General features: G+C 41.8%; 1 long non-coding RNA gene across 1 annotated transcript; it reads right to left on the bottom strand.

Moving 5' to 3' along the window:
- Positions 1–6,468: 6,468 nt before the first annotated feature.
- LOC127532581 (uncharacterized) lies at positions 6,469–7,054 on the bottom strand. Its single transcript, XR_007940086.1, has 2 exons — positions 6,911–7,054; positions 6,469–6,807 (listed from the first exon to the last, which is right to left on the bottom strand). It is a non-coding gene; the product is annotated as an uncharacterized LOC127532581 (long non-coding RNA).
- Between the last annotated feature and the right edge of the window lie 302 nt (positions 7,055–7,356).

The following is a 7,356-nucleotide window of genomic DNA, read 5'->3' as shown; positions in this document are numbered from 1 at the left end:
CAAAAACACCAAGACAGATTCATTGAATAAAATTTTCTTTCTACATGACCAACTAAACTCCTCATGGTTCAAAGGTGGATGTTTTCCATTTAAACTGTACTGGGCTTCACTAGCTCAAAGGGTTATGAAGTTAAATTTAGAAACAGTTAATAGGCAACTAATCAAACCCAGCATTTCTTTCACATTCAAGCAAATACCACCAACATCCTCCAAATTCTGCAGAACCACAAAAAATAAAACCTTAGCAACCACTTAATAATGAATGTAGAATCATCCAAAACACCTGCTAACAATCCACAAACACACTCCATCTATTCCTAAATTAGTTAAAACCTAAATCTAAATTATGAAATGTGCTACCTTAAATCTGCCTTTAAACAGTACTGCACTTACAACATTGTTGGACTGACAATTGACCAAAAATGGACAAAATCGATGCACCAGAACTGACGACACCTATTTTGGGGTATTTTAATTACCTTAAGCTCTAATCTTGATCAATGTAAGGGCTAGTAAAAGATACCATGTCTAACCAGACACCCTCCCTATTTTTAAGACCAGGCTTAAAATGTTCCTTTTTGACAAATCTTATAGTTGGGGCTGACTGGGTGACCCACAGGGGTTCGGCTTGTGTCTTCATTTGCACAGCTGACTCCCTCTTGGACGTCCCTTCGTTCTGCCCCTAGTCATGCTGCTATAGGCCTAGGCTGCTGGGGGACTTTTCTTGACGAACTGAGCACTTCTCTATCTACCTTTACATTTAATATGTATACCGTTATTGCAGTACATTCACTCTGTTTCCCCCTGTGCTATTTCTCCGAGTGTCCCTGGTCCCAGAGCTGGATGCTTCAGATCTGTGGTTGATGTTCCACCAGCTGGTCCAGTCTCCATCATGTCCACTGTGGGATGCTGCTGCTGACCTTCCTTCAGCTCTCTGCTTCCAACTCCCTTTTTCCACCAGTCAACTCTGCATCGCCTTCAATATACTGTTATGCTAACTTACATACTGTTTGAATTTTACTGCTAGCTATATATGGAGTATGTTTAATGTCAGAGCCGTACATCATAAGAGTAAACTATGAGTCAGTTTTCAATGTTAGCTTATACTTTGTCTGTGTCACATATCCTGTCATGCATGTATCCAAATGTGTGTTGTGTTTTCCTTGCTTTCCCACCCCTCCCTCTTCTCCCATCCCTCCCCCTTGCCCTCTTCTGTCCTTCTCAACCTGCCCGGCCAGCAGGCAGATGGGTCCCCCCTATATAGAGCCGGGTTCTGCTCGCTTAAAAGGGTGTTTTCCTTGCCACTGTCGCCTTTGGGCTTGCTCTGGGGGTCAGGCATATGGGTTCTGTAAAGCGTCTTGAGACGATTTGACTGTAATTGACGCTATATAAATAAAATTGAATTGAATTTAATTAATTAATTCCAAAACAATCTAAACTGTATTTCAGAGGATAATGCTTCCAGATGTTTTATATACGCCTTTATTCCGATGGGGAAAACTGTTTATTGTGACTGTCAGATAGCCAAAGCAGCGGAGGCAACCAGTGAAGGAACCAGGGAATCAGAGAAGATTCAAATCCATATTTTCTTTTTACTGTTGGTTGTACACCATAATGCCAGACAATATACTAGTATGTTCCTCCAACCAAATAAAAGAAGCCCGTGGCACTTCTCTCCACTGACTTAAATACCCTGTACCTATGAGGCACATACCACTTGAGAGATAAACTCCCAAACACTTCCACATAGATACTAAATATTTACATAAAACCCATTACAGACTACAAATATACATCCAATAACCATAACCAAATTGAACCCCATTTAATAAATATTCCACCTTAAATACTTTAAGCAATTATTTACACAACTGGAAACAAAAACTCCCCTCTTCCTGCTTCCTACATGGCACCTCCATCCCAGAACTAATAAAAGGCATCCGAAGCCCCGGGGAATGCTTTTGCCCGGACACCTTGGGAGAAAGAGAACAAGCAGAGGTAGGTTTTGCTACCAGCATGGCAGGGGTCGACAAGTAGATGTGGCTTCGGGCCAAAATGTTTGTAAACAATCGAACAGCGGGCCAACCTGCGGGGGGGTGAGCTCCGATTCCGCGAGCGGGGGGGGGGGTGCTGATCGCTGCTGCTTGGGACACACGTCTCTGATCACAGATGTATTAAAAATGACTCCCAAGACACACACATGTTTTGCACACACTGTTGCTCAGTGAAATCTGGCTGGTACAACCATGTCCGACCAGTAGCGCGAACGTGGAAATGCCCGGCAGCAGCCGACCATGCGAGTTTCGTGTTGCGATGACGGACTGGCTTGGCTCCGTGCCAAATCAAATTTTCAAAATCATCTGGTGGGCCAGTTTTGGCCCGCGGGCCGCCAGTTGCTGACCACTGCAGTATGGCAACTGGTCAACTGGTGATGGTGAAATTGAAGCTTCATGAAGCAGTGAACCACTTTGACACATCTGCTTCAAGAATGACACATTGCTTCGAAGCATTTGACACAACCAGAAGAGTGACATCTGCTGGACCTGTGTCAGAACTGCATCTAAGTGGAAAAAAATGAAAAAGCCTCAGGACTGCTTGTCTCACTCTGCTTTGTACTTGCAATAAATGTTTTAAAATGTTGTATATGTATTTTTGTGTGCATATATGTGTAGTGTGTTTCTATGAATGCATGTGCGTGTATGTGTGAATCTATGTGTGTGTATGAGTGAATCTATGCATATTTATCTGTGTGTTATTTAATGTATTTAATGCAACTAGATATATCTAAACTAAATTCTAACTAAATGTATACTCTCTCTAACTTCTCTCAAAATGACAAATGGCAAATGCGCTAGCGTGATCTCCTCCTCTCAAAGACCCACACATTGAGGAGTGAATCAGACCCCTTTGCCTTTTAAGACCCAGACAGATTGAAATGTCCAACCCCTTCAAAGTTCACGCGAAGCACCGTGACACGCGATGTGACGTAACGAGGCCTCGTTCTCGATAGTCACGTGATTGTGGGTGTGCTGAAGCAGGGATCGAAACACCGTCTCGGAACACTTCTGCTTCAAAAGCTCGGCACTGTGTCGAGCAAACTGGCTCGAGCATAACATCACTAATGGCAACATTACATTTGCACAGTTTGCTTAACTTGTTCACCCTGCTTCTTATTACTCTTTTAAAAAGAGAATAACTCAATTTCAATAAGGTCAACACTGTAAAAGTTTAAAAATATTAAATTTTAGTGGCAAAAATGTCACGGTGATGTATGTAAGCTACATTAAGTTCAGTTCATAAGCAGTGGAACAAGGCAATGTAAAGGATAAGTTTTATAAACTTGCAAATACAGCTGGATATTTACTTATGTGAAGGAAAAATCACTCTTTCCCCTTTTTAAAGTATTCCATTGCAGCTGTAAGCTAACATCATCCCAAATCATCTTCAGGCAGGCAGACACTGAAGGATGAAGATATGTAAGGATTCCTTGCTCTGGTCAAGGTCAGATATTGTCTATTCTTATGTGACTGAGCAGACCAGTTGTCTCCATACTGATCTGTAATCTAAATCTGACCTCCTCCCAACATAAAGCCAAAGATCAGAGAGAATCCTCAGAACTGCTGCTGGCATTGCTTGCATGTACTGCTGCTCTGTCGTTGAACTTCCACAATAACTTGCAACAAAGTTAAAAAATATAACATCTGCAGAGATGTTTTAAGATCTCATTGTTAGGATCTTGCTCTGGCCAGTGTCTTTCTTCCTCTTTTTCCTCCTTTCTTGTTTCCTGATCTGTTTTGGTTTTGTCCTGTCTTTTTGGTTCCCTGTCTGTCACCTCTCCACATCTCTCTCTCTCTCTCTCTCTCTCTCCCTGCCACTCGCCCTCCTGCTCTGCCTGCTGATTACCTTAATGACTGTCAGCTGCAGTAATTAGTAAACTCCGCTGACCTGTCCACAAGCTCTCCTCTCTATTTAAACCCTGCTTCGTCACTCAGTCTCCGTCGGACCATAGAAGCTGTTTCCCCACTAAACCTGCCGTATCTGGACTGCTACATGGACTCTTCTGCTCTCCCCCCTCCTGGACTTTCCTCTCTTGGACTCTGTTGTGCCCCCATCTGTTTTTGGATTCCCTAAGTCTGTCTTCCCCCGTTGTAGTTTCCCCATTTATGAGTACCCCTCCTCAGCTTAGTCTTGTTATTTGGTTACTTTAGAAGATCACACTTTTGGTATTTTGTGTTTGTAGTTTTAGTAGTTGTTTTGAGTGGTTTGGTTTAGTGCAGTCTCCCCAGTCCTGTTCATCAATTATGTATTAGTTAATTATTTAGTAAAATAAAATCATTTTTCATAATCATCTGTCTGCCAGTTTCCCTGTGTATGCACCTGGGTTCTCTTACTAACTTCGTAACACTCATTTCTCATTCAGATCCAAATTCATTGACTGCTTTTTAACAGATATTAATGCTTTTGAGTCATTTGTACGATAAACAAATGTTTGAGGATGGAGCTGTAGGAGTCAGCTGAAGATGAGCACCACTGGTCTGAATCAAGTGTCTGAAATGGAATAATGGGTGAAATCTGTGGGATTTTGAGTCATGGGTCATACATTTCCATGCAAAGTATTTTTCCTTAAAATGGAGCTGTGTCCATCAATCATTTCAGGACTTGGACAGCATTCAAATAAGCTCCAAACAGAGTCGTGCTAGTATTCAAATTAGTGTTGAGCTTTCCGTGTGCGGTCATTATGAAACACATTCAGGAAACAAACAAATGTGACCGACACGTGAAGCTGTTCTTAATATTGTGGAATGTGTGGCATTAACCAGGTTTGTCTTTGAGTCCTGGGGCCTATTTCACGAAGCAAGTTTAGTGAAAACTCTGAGTTTGTTAATCCTGAAATGAGGAAAACTTAGAGTTTTCCATTTCACGAAGCGAGGTAACTCTAACCAGGGAATGCGGGGTAACTCTAGCCTGTTTCACAAAGAGGGATAACTTCAACTCTCGGTCAGTTACCGCAGTAACAGACTCTATGACTCTAACCTGCTCGCCAGCAGGTTTATCTGAGAAAACCTCGAGTTTCTCTCTGTCTCCGCCCTCTTTCAGCCACACACGCTGTTTCATTTCCTCATTCATTCAGTCAGTAAGCGAGCGAGTTTTGGCGTAGAACAGCTTTTATTAACGATCCAGTGGATAAAGGAGCAGCATTACTGCACAGATAATTAAATATTCGTCGGTAGATTGTTATCAGACCGAGCATAAATGTTCTCACATTTCCGGACAATTATCGGTTTGAGCGGTACCGTTTCGTAATCGTTTTAAGTCCATAATCTACATAAACAACCTAATCCGTCCTTACATTTACATTACCAACCAGTCATGCTCTCACATCCAGCAGATATTGTGTGTTGCGCTGCGGTTCTTTGCAAATGGAAGTTTTTATATAATGTCAGAGATGCAGAGTAAGACAACTGTATGGAGAACAGTCAGAAAAGTTTTCCTGGTCCTGAAACGACTTTTACTCATCATTGTGAATATAAACCTGTCAGAGCATCAAGGAGGAGTTCCACAGGATTGCAGGTGAATGATGTAGAGATCTGTTAAATTCATTTAAAGTCATATTCTGTTAATGACATTGTGCTGCAGCCTCAGACTGGGATTAGTCATTTTAATTTCTTTTAGGATTTCCCAGTGTGATTGACTGCATAGATGCACACACATCCCATCACAGCTCCCTCACATCATGAACAGGAAGTCCATTCACAGCATAAATGTGCAGGTAGGCTACAGGTAGACTGACTACTGTTTCTAAATGTTAAAGACTGCATCATAGTTCAACATGTGTCATTCTCTGCACTGTCCAGATCATATGTGATGCTGCATACATCATTTCTAATGTGGAGGCCACGTGGTCTGGGTCTGTTCATGACTCCAGGATTTATGGAGAGTCTAACCTGAGCAACAGACTGCAGCGTGGTCAGCAGCATAAAGATTTTCACAATAGAATTCTCTTGTCTCCCTCCTTTAATATGCTCTGATGTATCCACTATACATTACAGGAGAGTTTGATGGCCTTCTGCTGGGTGACAGGGGTTACCATGACAACCCAGGCTGATGACCTCATACCCTGACCCTGAACCAGGCCCCCAACAGAACTTCAACCGGACTCACTGCAGGACCAGAGCCCGGGTGGAGATGACCATAGGCCTGCTGAAAGCCCGTTTCCAGAGCCTACATCTCCTCAGGGTGACCCCTGAGAGGGCCTGTGATATTACTGTGGCATGTGTTGTTCTTCATAATATTACCACTATTAGAGGAGAGCAACACCCTGCCCTACAAACTGAAGACCCAGATGATGAGCCCATCCACCTGCAGCTATCCAGGACAGCAGAGCAGTCAGAGACACCGTATGCAATAATCACTTTAGAGTTTAAGTCATCATCATCACCACCACAGCAAATAAAGACATGATACACATTTCATTTGCTCTTCTTTATTTCCTACAAATAAAAGATAGTTCAGTTCATGTTCCAGTAGTTAACATAATTCACCTGTGACCATCACCACCTCTAACTTGTGCTCCAGTATTTCAATTTCCAGATCTGCCCTCCTAATCTGTTGTTTTGGATTTTTCTCAGCAAATGCAGTTTGTAAATCTGTTTTACTGATAACTGGGAATACACAGAGGACATTAAATTATACAGTTGCACATGAATTCCACAGAATGAAGCTCTGGTGTTTCCTGAACATCCATCTCACTGTGTCAGTCTGTGCAGTGGAAGCTGAGGAACCATCCTGCTGCTGTCCAGCCATGCTCTGTTAAAAAGGATGAGAATGTGCAATACTTCAGTGTAGGCTAAATGTCACACTCTATATTCCACCTAAAATCTGAATGAGAAGAGAACTATCAGTAACATACCTCTGTATGCCTTTCTGGATCCCCCTCTGTAAAGGCAGTAGACACAGTTTCATCCTCTTCATCCTAGATCAGTGACATGTTTCAGTAAACTTAAACTACCATTTGGATAAATCTTTGGAGTGTTGACTACTTACAATTACAAGGTGTATATATATATATATACACACACACACATATATATATATATATATATATATATATATATATATGCATCCATGACATTTTATACCACCGTTTTACAGGCATCTACTTTCTTTCTGTTGGCTGAGCAGAAGTCTGTGTTAGTTTAAATAGGCTTAATTATTTAACAGGACATGATATGGATGCAGACATTTAGACTATGTGTGGATAAAACAACAGCACAGTCAAACAGTCACTTAATATTTAGGCTACTTTACAATGTAAAACATGATCAACATGAAGTACCTCCATGAAATAATGCCGAG

Source organism: Acanthochromis polyacanthus, chromosome 24 (genome assembly GCF_021347895.1).
Source record: "Acanthochromis polyacanthus isolate Apoly-LR-REF ecotype Palm Island chromosome 24, KAUST_Apoly_ChrSc, whole genome shotgun sequence".
Taxonomy (NCBI): domain Eukaryota; kingdom Metazoa; phylum Chordata; class Actinopteri; family Pomacentridae; genus Acanthochromis; species Acanthochromis polyacanthus.
The sequence above is the reverse complement of the archived record's forward strand: the minus strand, read 5'-3'. Positions and strand labels throughout refer to the sequence as shown.